This window comes from Gopherus flavomarginatus, chromosome 1 (assembly GCF_025201925.1).
Source record: "Gopherus flavomarginatus isolate rGopFla2 chromosome 1, rGopFla2.mat.asm, whole genome shotgun sequence".
NCBI lineage: Eukaryota > Metazoa > Chordata > Testudines > Testudinidae > Gopherus > Gopherus flavomarginatus.
Window position 1 is genome coordinate 369,524,337 of NC_066617.1, and position 17,263 is coordinate 369,541,599.

The following is a 17,263-nucleotide window of genomic DNA, read 5'->3' on the forward strand; positions in this document are numbered from 1 at the left end:
TGGACCTGCTGTGGAAGCAAAGATAGGCTTGAAGATTTGATCATGTTCTGACAGTTATAAAAAAGATTATAAAGAAATTATGTCAGTGGGCACAAACATTTCTTAAATTACATTTGCCTTCTGTTGGGCTAGTGTTTGATCTTCTTAAGACATGGTAATACTTAAAAAATTAAACTTCTGTGGAGGGAAATTTTATTCTATAATTACAATTGTTACTGCCATCCTTTTACACTCATCCTTGTGTTTAGCAATAGCATGTATATATTTAGTTACTAAGGGGTGTATCTTTGCTCCTTTTTGCAATGTTTTCCCTTGGGGAATAAAACTATATAGGGCCTGGTGGCTTTATGCTATTTGTTTTTATGAGTTCCTGCATTAAAACTGATCCTAAACCATGCTTGGATGCATCTGTGGTTATGACAAAAGGTTGGTCGAAGTCAGGGGCCCTTAGGACAGGATTAGATGTAAGGGCCTCCTTAGGCTGCTTAAAGGCTTCCTAATACTTCTCAGTCCACTGAACTGCATTGGCTGCTTTTTCCTGGTTAGGTCTGTCAGTGGGGTGGCAATTTAGTTGTAGTGTGGTACAAATAATCGGTAATACCTGGTCAAGCCCGAGAAGGATTGGACCTGCTTCTTTGACTTAGGGACAGGACAATTTTGGGTAGCATTTACTTAAGCCTGTAAGGGATTAATAGTTCCTTGACCCACCTGATGTCAAAGGTATGTTATCCTGTTTAGGCCTATTTAACATTTTTGGTCTTAACAGTCAATCTTGCCTCCCCTATGTGCTGGAGGACAGCTTGGAGATGTTCCAGGTGTTCTGCCCATAAATCTGAGAATATGACCATATCATCAAGTTAGGTGACTGCAAATTCCCCAAATCCAGCCAGAAGGCTATTTATCAATCTCTGGAAAGTGGCAGGTGCATTTCACAGTCCGAAAGGGAGCACATTAAATTCATGCAGCCCTACATGGGTGATGAAGTCTGACCTTTCCTTGGCTGGGTCATCTAGCAGCACTTGCCAGTACCCCTTAGTTATGTCCAAAGAATTCACTGTTAAGCCAAGCTAGTCACCTGCTATATTAGCTATTATTTCTGCACATCGGAATGCTTTGTTCCTGTGCCCTCCGTCAGTTTTCTTTAAAATACAGTCAGCTCTCCTGGACTCCTTTCCCCCTCTTATTAGCCTGAGGGAGTCAAATCTGCTTTTCTGAAGTCTGTAGTCTATATCCTGTTGCCCTCCTTTCCTTCTTTTGCCAGGATCTTGAACTTGACCATCTCATGGTCATGTGCATATTTACAGAGCAATCCATCAGTGCCCTCTGGATCACATTTTAGCCCTGCATTTACTTTTGTAGCTATTTCAGTTCACTGGGATGGAAACCTGCAATTACATTCACCTAACAGTGGGTCCAACACAGGAACACACAGCTGTCAGACCCATTTTGATTTAGCCCTGCCATTTTCAGCTGTCTGATATTCTCATTGCCTTAGTGTGCTTGTAAGAACTAAAAACAGTCAAGGAAGGTTCTCCTTTTTTGTTTCTCCCATAGGTCCTGAAGGGGGGTTCCAAAGAGGATGGATCTAGGCTGTTCTCAGTGGTGGCAGATAACAGAACAAGGAGCAATGGTCTCAAGTTTCAGTGAGGGAGGTCTAGGTTGGATATTATTCAAGTGACACCATCATAGGACCTAATCACATCAGCCACTCCATCTGGTGCTGTTCACCTGCACATCTACCAATGTGATATATGCCATCATGTGCCAGCAATGCCCCTCTGCCATGTACATTGGCCAAACTGGACAATCTCTACACAAAAGAATAAATGGACACAAATCTGACATCAGGAATCATAACATTCAAAAACCAGTGGGAGAACACTTCAGCCTCTCTAACCACTCAGTGACAGACCTGAAGGTGTCAATTTTGCAACAAAAAAATTTTAAAAACAGACTCCAAAGAGAGACTGCTGAACTCAAATTAATATGCAAATTAGATACAATTAACTTAGGTTTCAACAGAGACTGGGAATGGTTGGGTCATTACACTTATTGAATCTATTTCCCTATATTAAGTTCTACTCATACCTTCTATGGATCATCTCAATTATCACTTCAAAGGTTTTTTTCCTCCTGCTGATCATAGCTCATCTCAATTGATTGGACTCTTCCAGTTGGTATGCGTACTTCCACCTTTTCATGTTCTCTGTATGTATAAATATCTCCTGTCTGTGTGTTCCATTCTATGCATCTGAAGAAGTGAGCTGTAGCCCTTGAAAGTTCATGCTGAAATAAATTTATTAGTCTTTAAGGTGCCACAAGTACTCCTGTTCTTTTTGCAAACATATAAGTACATTCCAGCAGGCCAGCACAAGAACACCCAAATCTAGCACATGATAAGATGGTTTGACAAAAGCTATGAATAGCGATATCTTCTCCAAAACATCAGGAGTAAAACTACAAAGACAGGTGCTGAACAGGGATATTTTCTCTGAAACATCAGAAGAAAAGTACAAGGGGAGGTACCAAACACAGCATGAAACACGGATGGTGATCTGTATTACAACCCGAATTCCTCTACTTTGTACAGCCAGAAAACAAAACCTCATCCCCCATGATATGATAAGACTGATGCAAATTATATTGAATTTAAAATAGAACTCCCTACCTCATTGTTCTTCTATTGGTGGCACATGGGCCACATCTGGCTTATGAGGGCCTTCTGTTTGGTTCACCAGCCATCAGCTTTTTTTACCTGCTCCCCACTGGTTGTTTCCATGCTGATGATGGGTTCTGCTTGGTAACAATCTAAAGCAGTGCGGACTGACACTTGTTCATTTTCATCATCTCAGTCAGATGCCACCAACAGAAGCTTGATTTTCTTTTTTGATGGTTTGTGTTCTATAGTTTCTGAATTGGAGTGTTTCCCTTTTACGACTTCTGACACCATGTTCCACACCTCGCCCCTCTCAGATTTTGGAAGACATTTCAGATCCTTAAACCTTAGGTTGAGTGCTGTAGCTATCTTTAGAAATCTCATATTGGTACCTTCTTTGCGTTTTGTCAGATCTGCAGTGAGAGTGTTTGTAGGGGTAGTTAAGGGTTCAGTAAAGACCTGAGTAACCGCTATCATGGTAATAGGGTGTAGGATGAGGCAAGCACTATTTCTTTGCTTGATAGACAAAGTTGCCATCCTTTCCCTTTCCTTCTGCATGTTAAGGATAGACAAGCATTGCCACTGCATAAGGAATATGGTTGTCTGAAAAATCCGCTTTGTGTGAAGAAGTGTTATCTCCCCCCTCCCTTCCTCTTCCAGCCACATAAAAGAGCTCGGGGTCATGGCCCCTTCCTCCCTCCTCTGTGAACTGCTGATTAAGGGAATCTGTGGCTACAATTACTGCAAAGAAATGTATCTTCAAGGTATAAATGTCTGAATAATATGCTTAATGCCATCAACAGTAAACAAGGGCGGGTATAATTATATTCAGTATATAGCCATTAAGATTCATCATATAGGCATTCGTATTATCAAATAATGTTTTGCGAGTGTTGTAGTAAAAGTGAGTATTTCAATATTAACTTAGATAAAAGAGCGTGATGTGACTAAATCACAGTTTACTCGACAATTGGGTCAAGGGGAACAAGTACTACAATAAAGAAGCTCATTTACTTAATCAGCTTCTGGGTCCTCCTGATCCTTCTTTTCAATGCTAACAGTGTACTTAACTCAAACAAGACTTCCAAAAGCAGACCGCACACCTAGTTTCTCTCAGATTTTGGAAGGCACTTCAGATTCTTAAAGCTTGGGTCAAGTGCTGTAGCTATTTTTAGAATTTTCACATAGGTACCTTCTTTGCATTTTGTCAAATCTGCTGTAAAAATGTTCTTTAAATGAATATTTGCTGAGTCATCATCTGAGATTGCCATAACACAAAACGTATGGCAGAATGCGGGTAAAACCATGGGGTGGGAGACATAGAATTCTCTCCCAAGAAGTTCGGTCACAAATATAATTAACATATTTTTAAAGAGGATTATCAGCACAGAAGTATGTCCTCTGAATTTTGGCCAAAGCATGAAAGGGGATATGGGTGTTTAGCGTATCTGGCATGGAAATACATTGCAATGCCAGAGCCAACAGCGCCCTGTGAACACCTGGTCTCATTTTCAGGTGACACAGTAAATAAGAAGCGGGCCACATTATCTCCCATAAATGTAAGCAAACTTGTTTGTCTTACTGATTGGCTAAACAAGAAGTAGGACTGAGTGGACTTCTTGGCTCTAAAGATTGATATTGTTTTATTTTTGAGTGTAGTTATGTAACAAAAAATCTACATGTGTAAGCTGCACTTTCATGGTAGAGAGATTGCACTACAGCATTTGGATGAGGTGAATTAAAAATCCTGTTTATCTTTTTGCAGTGCAAATATTTGTCATAAAAATAATAATATAAAGTTACCACTGTACACTTAGTAGTCTGTGCTGTAATTGAAATCAATGTATTTGAAAATGTATGAAACCATCCAAAATATTTATAATAAATTTAAATGGGTATTCTGGTATTAACAGTGTAATTAAAACTGTGATTAATCATGATTATTTTTTAATCAAGTTAACACAAAATAAATTAATCACTTGATTTAACTGTGATTAATTGACAGCCCCAATTATCCCTGATCATAGAATCATAGAATCATAGAACTGGAAGGGACCTCGAGAGGCCATCTAGTCCAGTCTCCTGCACTCGTGGTAGGAAGAGGTATTATCTAGACCATTCCTGACAGGTGTTTGTCTAACATGATCTTAAAAATCTCCAAAACTGGAGATTCCACAACATCCCTAGGCAATTTATTCCAGTGCTTAATTACCCTGACAGTTAGGAAGTTTTTCCTAATATCCAACCTAAACCTCCCTTGCTGTAATTTAAGCCCATTGCTTCTTGTCCTATCTTCAGACGTTAAGAGAAACAATTTTTTTTCCCTCCTCCTTGTAACAACTTTTTACATACTTAAAAGATGTTATCATGTCTTCTCTCAGTCTTCTCTTTACTGGACTAAACAAACCCAATTTCTTTCAATCTTCCCTCACAGGTTATGTTTTCTAGACCTTTAAGCTTATTTGTTACTCTTCTCTGGAGTGTCTCCACTTTGTACACATCCTTCCTGAATTGTGGCACCCAGAATTGGACACAATACTCCAGTTGAGGCCTAATCAGCGCAGAGTAGAGAGGAAGAATTACTTCTCTTGTCTTGCTCACAGCACTCCATCTAATACATCCCAGAATGATGTTCACTTTTTCAAAACAGCGTTAAACTATTGACTCATATTCAGCTTGTGGTCCATTTTGACCCCCAGATCTTTTTCCACAGTTCTCCTTCCTAGGCAGTCATTTCCCATTTGTATGTGTGCAACTGATTATTTCTTCCTAAATGGAGTACTTTGCATTTGTTCTTATTGAATTTCATCTTATTAACCTCAAACCATTTCTCCAGTTTGTCCAGATCATTTTGAATTTTAATCCTATTCTCCAAAGCACTTGGAACCCCTCCCAGCTTGGTATCATCCTCAAACTTTATGTGTCCTCTCTATGCCATTATTAAATCATTGATGGAGATATTGAAGAGAAATGGACCCAGAACTGATCCCTGAGGGACCCCACTCATTGTACCTTCCAGCATGACTGTGAAGCATTGATAACTACTCTCTGGGAACCGTTTTCCAACAAATTTTGCATCCGCCTTATAGTAGCTCCATCTAGGTTGCATTTCCCCAGTTTGTTTATGAGAAGTTCATGAGAGATAGTATCAAAAGCCTTACTGAAGCTTTATCATATCTACCACTTCCACTCTATCCACCAGGCTTGCTACGCTGTCAAGAAAAACTATCACATTGGTTTGACATGATTTGTTCTTGACAAATCCATGCTGATTGTTACCTATCATCTTATTATCTTCTAGATGTTTGCAAATTGATTGCTAAATTGTTTTCTCCATTACCCTTACAGAAGTTAATCTGACTAGTCTGTAATTCCCTGGGTTCTCCTTATTTCCCTTTTTATAAATTGGTACTATATTTGATCTTTTCCAGTCTTCTGGAATCTCTCCCATCTTCCATGACTTCTCAAAGATAATTACTAACGATTCAGATATCTCCTCTGTCAACTCCTTGAGTATTCAAGGATGCATTTCATCAGGCCCTGGTGACTTGAAGACATCTAATTTGTCCAACTTTTTTTTTTAAATTGTTCTTTCTCTATTTATCCTCTCCTGGTTCTACCTGATTTTCCTTGGTATTCACTGGGTTAAATGTCCACTCACCACCATACTTCCTGGTGAAAACCAAAACAAATAAGTCATTGAGCACCTCTACAATTTCAACATTTTCTGTTATTATTCCCCCACCCCCTTTCACTGAGTAACAGCCCTACCCTGTCCTTCGTCTTCCTCTTGCTTCCAATGCATTTGCAGAATTTTATTTATTTATTTATTTATTTGGTTGCCCTTTATGTCTCTAGCTAGTTTTACTTATTAAGAGAGGCTGAGGGACCTGGGCTTATTTAGTCTGTATAAGCCAAGCATGGGGGGCAGTATTTGACAGCAGCCTTCACCTACCTGAAGGGGGTTCCAAAGAGGATGGAGCTGGGCTGTTCTCTGTTTGGCAGATGACAGAACAAGGAGCAATAGTCTCAAGTTGCAGTGAGGGGAGATCTAGGTTGGATATTAAGAAAAACTATTTCAGAAGGAGGGTGGTGAAGCACTGGAATGGGTTACCTAGGGAGGTGGTGGAATCTCCACCCTTAGAGGTTTTTAAGCCCTGGCTTGACAAAACCCTGGTGTAGATGATTAAGTTGGGGTTGGTCCTGCTTTAAGCAGGGGGTTGGACTAGACACCTCCTGAGGTCTCTTCCAACCGTAATCTTCTATGATTCTATGATTGCATGATCTCGTTGTATTGCTTTGGTGTTTCTAATTTTGTCCCTACATACTGTGTTATTTGTTTATATTCATCCTTTGTAACTTCACCTAGTTTCCACTTGTTGTAGGACACTTTTTTGGATTTTTATATAATTGAAGATCTCCTGGTTAAGCCAGGGTAGTATGAATATTCAGATTTAATTGAAGTTACTCTGCATTTACAGTGCAGTAACTGAGATTGAAATCAAGCCCCAGGAGTTTGAATCTTGTGTAGCTTTAGTGGCAGAAGAAGAGAATTTCACATGCAGCTTACTGAACCCAACAGGGTATAATATTCTCCTCTTTTGTCAAAAGCAGGAGTATTCTGCCAACGAAGGCCTCCCAAACCTACAAGCAATAGCTGTATCAGTGGCAGGTTGGGAAGATAGCACAGAGCAAGGGTGTGACACATGAAGGAGTGATAGCTCCCTTTTATGAACACCCATCCAGACAACAGCTATAAAATCCCTCTTAGTAGCTGTTCTCTAATTACTCTACCTGTAAAGGGTTAAAAAGTCTCACTGCTATCCATAGATAAAAGGAAGTGAGTTGGCACATGGGCAAAAGAGCGAATGGGAAGGCTAGAACTTTTTAAAATTGAAAAATGTCTTGTTTTGTCTGACTATTGTTCTCCCAGGGAGAGGCAGAGAGGGCTGCAGCTATGCTGTAAGAAACATGGGCCAGGTATGAAAAAATTATCAGTATCATACCTAGAAACTACTCATTTAAAACTCCAGATATGTAAGTAGATCAGGAAATGTCCAGCAAGATGCAATTAGGTTTATCCCTTTTATTTTGTTATGGCTTGTGAATTCCTCTGTGCTAACCCCTGGTGCTCTTGTTTTCCTTGTAACCTTTAAGATGGACCAAAAAAGAATTTAATGAATGACGAACCAAAGACTCAAAACATAATAGTAAAAATTGCTTTAAGTACATCAGAAGCAGGAAGTCTGCTAAACAACTAGAGAGGCCACTGGATGATGGAGATGCTAAAGGTCACTCAAGGATGATAAGACCATTACGGAGAAAATTAATGAATTATTTGCATCGGTCTTCACGGCTAAGAATGTGTGGGAGATTCCCAAACCTGAGTCATTCTTTTAAGTAACAAAATCTAAGGAACTGTCGCAAAGTGAAGTGTCATTAGAAGAAGTGCTGGAACAAATGGATCAATTAAACAGTAATAAGTCACCAGGACCAGATGTTATATTGGTGTAGTAGGAAGAGAATATGAGACATAAGCCCTTGTATCAGAGGCCTGTTATGAGGCAGGACCCTCTCACAGAATTTGGCATGAACAGAGCAGATATTGCAGAAATACACATTCCTAAGAAGGGCTAAGTACAGAGAACTCATGCAAAAAACATCCCAATATTAAGTGGTACCAGAACATCTAGATATCAGTCAAAAATGTTCCCCAAGGATAACAGAAACACAATAACCCTCCTAAAAGATAAGGCCAGGATGACAGTACGTAATTTGTTTGCATCAGGTATAAAGATGAATCTGAGATGGAATATTTTTAGCCAGGCTAGGGGGCAGAGGGAAGTTCCACCACTGACTGAGCTGTGTCCTTGTCATGGACATACATGTCTTAGTATCCTTGTAGAGTTTGGCAGCTGTTATTACCTTGCTTTGTTGACAATAAACCTGGCTGCGAGCCTTCGTACCTTAAGGGATATTATGGTCGTTGCACGGTTCACTTGAGGTCTGCAGTGCCAAGTGTCTGTGCGGAGCTGGGACAGCACACAGGGAGAACACACACATAGAACCAAACATCTGCGCACAGCTGGGACCACTAGTATTCAACTTATTCATAAATGATCTGGAGAAAGGGGTAAACGTAAACTGAAAAGAGTTACAATGAGATCCCACAAAACTGGGTGACTGAGAAACAAAATGACAGATTAAATTCAATGTTCAGAAATGCAAAGTAATGCACTTTCAAAAACATAATCAACTTTACATAAGATATGATGGGGTCTAAATTAGCTGTTACCACTTAAAAAAGAGACCTTGGAATCATTATGTCTAATTCTCTGCAATACATCCACTCAATCCTCAGCATCAGTCAAAAAAGCTACCTGAATGTTGGGAATCATTAGGGAAAGAGTAGATAATTGGACAGAAAATATCGTCTTTCCTCTATATAAGTTCATGGTATGCCCACATCTTCAATACTGCATGCAGATCTGGTCATTCCATTTCAAAAAAGTAAACTGGAATTGGAAAAGCTATAGAGAAGGGCAACAGAAATAATTAGGGCTATGAAACATCTTCCGTAAATGAAATTAATAGGCAGCAGGTATAAAAAGAACAAAATAAAGAGTTTCTTCACACAATGCACAGTGACCCTGTGGAACTCCTTGCCAGAGGATGTTGTGAAGGCAAATACTATAAAAGGACTGGAAAAAGAACTAGATACATTTGTGAAGGATGGGTCCGTCAATAGCTATTAGCCAGCATGAGCAGGGATGCATAACCATGCCCTGAAGATTCCCTATGGAAGAGGTGATAGGGGATGGATTACTTGATAAATACTTATATGGTTCATTCCCGCAGAAGCATCTGGCATTGGCCATGTTGAAGGACAGGATACTGGTCTAGATGGACCATTGGATGGCCATTCTTGTAAAGAGCAAATTTTGGGGGGTTTCTTTATCGGAGGTTTTCCTCACTCATTTAGAACAAAGACTGAACTGGGGGAAGTGCTGGTCCCAGGCTAAAATGATTTCTATCCTGTGTGTGAAAACCAGCCAGGGTGACAAATTGCTAATTCATATTTAATCTATGTAGTATCAAATATATCTAGTTTCCCATCTATTTAGTCTGTGGTTTTGTTTATTTGCTAGGTAATTTGTTAGGTAATCTCTTTGCTATCATTTATAATCACTTACAATTTAACTTTCTGTTCTCAAAGTTGTTCTCTGCTTTATCAAAACTAGTGTGCCTTTGAGTGACGTGTCTGGGAAAAATCCCAGCTTAGTTAATACAGGCTTGTTGCATATCCTTCCCACACCAAGGGAAGGGAAAACTCTATTAATGAGTTTATATTGTACAGATCCCTGGGTTTACACTCCAGTGGATCTTATGAACCTGAGGAGCTGGGAAATTGGCAGGTGTCTCCTTTTTGTCCTTGAGTGCCTTAGGTAAGCCCTTGGGTAGCTCAGTTGAGTGTGTGGCACCATATACTGTTGGGTTGGGTGATAACAGGACCTAGAGAGGTTGAATCACCAGTAAAGCAGTGTGAAAAATGGCCAGCCCAGATGGGTGGTTAGAGGGGTGCAGCAGTTCCCAGAGCTTCCGGACTGCACCCCAGGGGTGACAAGCCATCACACTGATACCTTCCAGAGCCCAGATTAGGCCCCTCGGCACAAGTGACACAAGCTGGGAAGGGATAGCTCAGCGGTTTGAGCATTGGCCTGCTAAATCTCAGGGTTGTGAATTCAATCCTTCAGGGGACCACTCAGGGATCTGGGGCAGAATGAGTACTTGGTTCTGCTAGTGAAGGCAGGGGCTTGGGCTCAATGACCTTTTAGGGTCCCTTACAGTTCTATGAGATAGATATATCTCCACATATTATTAATATAAGCATGGCTGAGGGACTGCAGCCCAAACAAAAGATCCAGATGTAGCAGTTATTTGATTCTTTATCACTGTGTTCTCACCCCAGTCGGGCACAGCTACCTAAAATACCACCATAGTGAATGGGCCACTGTCAAGGTTTTTTCCCCACTTTGAACTTTAGAGTACAAAAAGTGGGGACCTGCATGAACACTTCTATGCTTAATTACTAGATTATATCTGGTATGCTGCCACCAGCCAGAAGTCTGTGTCTGGCATTCTTCCGTTCCCACGAAACCTTCCCTGGGAAACACAGATCCAAACTCCTTGGATCTTAAAACAAGGAGGAATTAATCATTCTCCCCTTCTTTCCCCCCAGACTTTCCCCTCCCTGGGTTGCCTGGAGAGGCTTCACACAGATCCAAACTCCTTGGATCTTAAAACAATGAGGAATTTAACCATCCTCCCTCCTTTCCCCCAATCAATCCCTGGTGAGTTCAGACCCAATCCCTTGGATTTTAAAACAAGGAAAAATCAATCAGGTTCTTAAAAAGAAAGCTTTTAATTAAAGAAAGAAAAGGTAAAAAATTATCTCTGTAAAATCAGGATGGAAAATGCTTTACAGGGTACTTAGATTTTATATAGCCCAGAGGAAGGCCCCTCTAGCCTCAGATTCAGAGTTACAGCAAACCGAGGTAAAAATCCTTCCAGCAAAAAGAAACATTTACAAGTTGAGAAAACAAACATAAGACTAATCTGCCTTGCCTGGCTATTATTTACAATTTTGAAACATGAGAGACTGATTCAGAAAGATTTGGAGAGTCTGGAATGATGTCCCGTTCCTCTCAGGCCTGAGAGCGAACAACAAACAAAACAAAAAGCACAAACAAAGATTTCCCTCCACCAAGATTGATGGACTGGATATTACAACTGAATGGGTGGTATGCAGCGCTATGATGGTCCTATCAGTTGAAAATGTGTTTTGGTCCTGTATCTCATGAAAGCATTCCCAAACGTAGAGCAGATGGCAGTACATTGCACACAGAAAAGAAAGCCATCATCAACTTCTAGGCTGATCAGTCTGCAAGACTCTGATTTCCCTGACAATCTGAGTCCCTGCTATCGGTGAATCTTTTCTTCACTCCCAGGAGATGCTCTCAAGCTGATGTCCTCCTTGGTCTATTTTCTGCTCTTCCTGCTGATCATGGAGCCGAGGGAATTTTCTGGGAGTCCTGCCAACCTGAGAGTCCACAGGGAATGTTCAGGGGAATCATAAAGGTTGCTGCCCAGCACGTTGAGTGTCAGACATGTGAGATTCATGAGCTGATTCTCAGGGCTCTGCCTTCCTGTCGTAGAAAGGAGAATTCCTCTCCGTGAAGAGCAGGATTTCGGTGAATTGCCTGTTTCTGCATTGAAGATAGTGCTAAGGGCTCAGGAAGGGTTCCAGGGTTCATGTCAAGAACCAGCGGGGCAGGAATTCACCAGGATAGTGACTTGAACTGTTTATTATTATCAAAAACACCAAGGGATTTACCTGGCAACATTGGAACTAGAAATGTACTGGAAATGGCTTAGACAAATCTTTGATTTTAAGATCAGTTCTTTGTCTCTTACTGTGTCCTTCTATCTGTCTCAGTAGCTTCCTTTCTGGGAGCTGTGTGTTTTTTGATCTTGTTCACTCACGTTTTCCAATTCAGTAACTTCACTGTGCTTTCAGGTAGAATAGCCAAAGCCTCTGCAGTGGGTATCTGTGTTACCAGAGGGTTCATTACAAGAATGGACCGTACACTGGCCAGATTCTGCTCTCACATTCTGCCATCACTGCATCACTCCAGATTGACAAAGGCTTCCCTGAGAGCACAATTAGGGCCCACATGTTCTGAAATCCTGTTCTTTTGTGCCCGGTCTCAGAACGCCACATAAACTGAGTGTTTCCTTCAGACTCTTTCAGCACACTTACAGAATAGCACTCTCTGTAGAAGGACCTGAAGCCAAAGGTTAAACACTAAGGGTGAAACCTTGGCCCCATTGAGATCACTCTAAGTCCACATGTAGGGACTTCCATAACTGATGTCATTTACACCAACTATGAGCCTCCAGTGACTTCAACTGGAATTGTCCTGTGACCTCTAAGGATAGGTGAGCTCATTTGGACCAAAGAAGAACTGATGGAGGAATCGCTGAAATCTCAGACTCACAGGCTTAAAGGTTCAGAACAATTAGGATAACATTTTTTTTTCATGGAGCAGAGGGGTCTGCTCTCTCTGTGCCCCTGCATCTCTGAGTCTGGAGGGGATGTGAAGCACCAAAATGAAATAGAAATAAAAACATGTTTCTGGCTTAGAGGAAACCAGGCAATGTTTGCAAACTCATCAGGAGGTTCAGGAACAAACAGTGTGTGGGGTGGGAGTGATAGGGGAGGCTTGATGGTGTGATGCACAGTATCCAGATCACAATGGCGTGGAGCCCTGAAACTGGGTGAAATAGGAAATGGAGATCCTACCTAATGCACAGACCAATAAGGTGTAACGAGGCCTCCTGGGGAAGGAGTGTGTGTCAGATTGTAATGTTATGTGGACCACACTGTAACTGATTGTCTCTGACACCATCCCCCATCCACACCATCCCTCCACCTGTGAGCAACTGTAGTACAGCCTTTGGTTAACATCAGCAATTGCCAACACGGAAAAGGAGCCTCAGGAAAGTATGTCCAGGTTTCTAACGGGCTGCATTATGTTAAAACTGTGTGCCATTTTGAGGAAGAATTAGTCATGCTGGCTACTTGCAGTCTCTATGTCCTCTTTCCCTGCCACTGGGTCTGCTCCACTCTCTTCCCCTCTGACAGGGTGAGCTGCATCTGATGCAACTGCTGGGGTCCCTCTGCCCCCAGAAAGGATCTTCAGGCTGATCCCCCACTTTTCTCCAGTGCAGGGAGACCTTGACTTTAACCTAGTCTTAGGGTATTTCTGTGAGCTGTCACTGTGGAGCTTGGCACCTGGTTTTAGACCTGGGTGAGGGGTATCACAGTGTGGCAGGGCTGGAAGTTGTGGGAGTGGGGGGACAACATAGACAGGGGGGAAGCGCTGTTGGATCTGGAGTAGGCAGGGGGTGTACATGGACAGGCGGGCACCAGTGGGGGTTGTGGAGTAGGATGTAAATGGGCAGGAAGGCATTGCTGGTAGTTGTGGGTGGCATGCAGGGGGTGCACACAGAGAAACAGCCAGTTCTGAGGGTTGTCGGTGCAATCAGGGAGTATACAGGGACAGGTGAGTAGCGCTGGGGGTTGTGGGTGCTGATATTAAGTTTTACCTTGAGACTGTTGGTCCAAGGACAGCACTGGGATTTTTCCTAGCTCTGAGTGCACAGCTTGGTGCTCTCAGGGAATGTTTTCCCTGGCAAGCAACAAAACTGCAGCCTGGGTGTTTCCAGTTGTTGTTGTTGAATGCTATTGATGTAACTTCCAGCTATTAAATGCTGTTACCCCTCTATATGGTAGCCTCAAAATCATATAATTAAATATTTATTCCCTTCGTATGTACTTACAGGCTGTTATCAAGTCACCCCTTAACCATCTTTTTAAACTAACTAGATTGAGCTCCTCAAGTCTATCAAAATAAGGCAGGTTTTCCAATCGTTTACTAACTCTTGTGACTCTTCTCTGAAACCTCTCCAGAGTATCAACATCCATCTTTAACTGGGGACACCAGAACTGCACACAGGAGTCCAGCAGCAGTCACATCAGTGCCAAACACCAAGGTAAAATGACGTCCCAGCCTCTCCTTGAGATTCTCCTGTGTATCATCCCAGGATTACAGTCACTCTTTTGGACACAGGGTCACAAGCATGGAAGCTCATATTTAGCTAGTTTCCCCTTCATGCCCCCAATTCTTGTTCAGATTCATTGCACTTCCCACGATAGTCCCCTATCGTGTTAGCATCGCCTGCATTCTTAGTTCCTACATGTAGGTATCTACATAGCTATATTAGAACACACATTGTATGCTTTGACCCAGTTTACCAACCATTCCAGATTGCTCTGAGTCACTGACCTGTCCTCTTCATTATTTACGAACCCCCAATTTCCGCGTCATCTGCAAATTTAATCAATAATCAGGCATGAGAAGGGTTAGCAGCTGTGTTGCTGACACATATCTCTGCTTACACTTCTAAGTTAACATCTGTAACTTATGTCTCAGACTAAGCTGGGTGCCTGCAAGAGAGTGTCTCACCAAAAGAAACAAGGGAAGTAACAAAGGTGCATTCTGTAGCCCTAAATACCAAGACCTATGTGTCCTTCATGCCTATTCTGCTTAGCACAAAGTCACAGTCCTGCAGGATAATGTCTATTTCCATAAGGTAACTTGGCTCCTATCCAATATAGCAGTTCCATCGTGGACCAGACCTATGATCCATATAGTCCTCTGTCTTACAGTGACAGCGTCAGGTGTTGCAGAACAAGGTGGAAGAAACCCAGTCAAAGGTGGATGGGAGGAAAATCATCATGAGAGTATTACCCTAATGCCTGACAACTAGAGATTGGCTTTTACCCTTAAACACGTGGGCCTATAGGCTTTCCAAACTATTTATTTAGCTGTACCAATTGTTACTGGATAGTCTCACTTTTCATGGAAATGTCCAAACCCTTCCTAATTCTTGCTTGCCTTATGGCCTCAACTACCTCTTGTGGCAAGGAGTTCCTCAGTCTAATTAGGCAGTGAGTGAAGAAAGCATTTTGTTTTAATCTGATCTGAATTTGCCACATTTCAGCTTGAATGAATATCTTCTTAATCTTGTGTTATGAGTCAGGGAGAACACATTCTCGATCTACTCTCCACGAGTCAGTAATTTATACACTTTTCTCATATCCCCTCTTATTCATTTCCTTTCTTAGGTAAAAATACCAATCCCAGTCCATGTGAGACCCCGGCTGTTGATCATTCTCATTGCCCTTCCCTGGACCACTCTAATTCTGCAATATCCTGTGTGAGAAGGATGCTCAGTACTATAGAGAGGAGCCCAGAGGAGTGTAAAACATTGACTGATTGAGCTCATGACACTGTATTTTCTGTATGATTCCCCATCTCACTCCTCATGAATCCCAGGCTTTTGCTTAGTTTCTGTCGAGGCTTTAACTGGGAGCACGGCTTCACAGAGCTGTGTACCATAAAGCCCATGTCCCCCTCCTGTGTTCAGACAGTTAAATTAGAATCCTGTAAGCTGTTCGAGGAATTCAAGTTTCCCGTCCAATGAGCATACACATTGCAGTTATTGACACTGAAGAACATCTGCCCTCATGTTGACCTTTCACCTGGCTTGGTTAGCTCCCTCTGAGGACTTCTCTGGACTTTCCTATGATCTATAATCGGGTGCCATGTGTAAATGTTGCCACCTCACTGCTCAACTGCATTTCAGGATCGTTAATACCATAAAATATTTACTGTACTATTTGTTATAAAGCGTGTGACCCCCTCATTGTGCTTCTCTCCCTTTGCAGACACCTGGAGCATTTCAAAGCCTGATCGACGCATCAGCCACCTCATGGCAGCTTTCAATCTCATCCCCTCTGACCCTTCAACATTCATCCTAACGGGCATCCCTGGCATAGAAGCTGCCCACTTCTGGATTTCCATCCCTTTCTCTATGGTCTACATTATCGGCCTGTTGGGAAATGTCATGGTTCTGTTTGTCGTAGGGAAAGAAGAAACCCTGCACAAGCCGATGTACCTGCTGCTCTGCATGCTGGCACTCAGACATCGCAATATCGACCTCCGTCGTGCCAAAGGCACTGTGTATATTTTGGTTCAATTTGAAAGGCATTACTGTGGGTGGCTGCCTCACCCAGTTGTTCTTCCTGCATGCGAGTGCTATGACACATTCAGCCATGATCGTGACAATGGCCTTTGATCGCTATGTTGCCATATGTAACCCTCTGTGGTACGCCACCATCCTCACCAATTCACGAATAGCTAAGCTAGGGCTCGTGGGTTTGACAAGAGCTGTTCTCTTAATTCTGCTGGTTCCCCTTCTCCTGAGCAGGCAGCCATTCTGTGACAACTGCTTTATCCCACACACATACTGTGAGCACATGGTTGTGTAAAAAATGTCATGTGAGGACACCACACTCAACAGGACGTATGGCTTGGTGATAATATTTGTAGTCACTGGTTTAGACCTGACACTCATTGCCCTGTCCTACGGTCAGATTACCAGGGCCATCCTCCAAATCTCCTCTAAGAAAGCCCACCAGAAAACCCTTGACACCAGCACAGCCCACATCTCTGTGATGCTGACTTCTTGTATTCCGTTCCTCTTCACGACTCTCACACACCAGTTTGGTCAAGGCATTGCTCCCCATCTTCACATCATCTTGGCTAACCTCTATTTCCTCCTTCCCCCCATGCTCAACTCTATCATTTATGGGGTCAAAACCAAAGAGTTCCGTGACAAAGTGGGCAAATGCCCCTGCAGAATATGATACCTGGCACCACTAACTTTAAACCTGTGTGACAAAAGGGGGAAGAATAGCTCCTCCTTAATCAAGGGTGCTGTGTCCCCATTTGGCTGAGCTCAGCATTGCAGAAGTTCACAGTATGAGACACTTAGCATCTTATCACTCCATCACCAAACACTGCTCTGTCCATTGCTGAGATCCCTGTCTCTGACCATCATCTGATCTCTTTCCACATCAACTGTCAGTCGCCATCCCTGCATGCCATGTCATGCAGCCTTTCCGTGACTTCCAGACAA

The 17,263-nt window shown here is 42.3% G+C and overlaps 1 pseudogene; it reads left to right on the forward strand.

Annotated features, from left to right (window-relative positions):
* Positions 1-16,054: 16,054 nt before the first annotated feature.
* LOC127057916 (olfactory receptor 52P1-like) lies at positions 16,055-16,991 on the forward strand (annotated as a pseudogene).
* Positions 16,992-17,263: the final 272 nt, after the last annotated feature.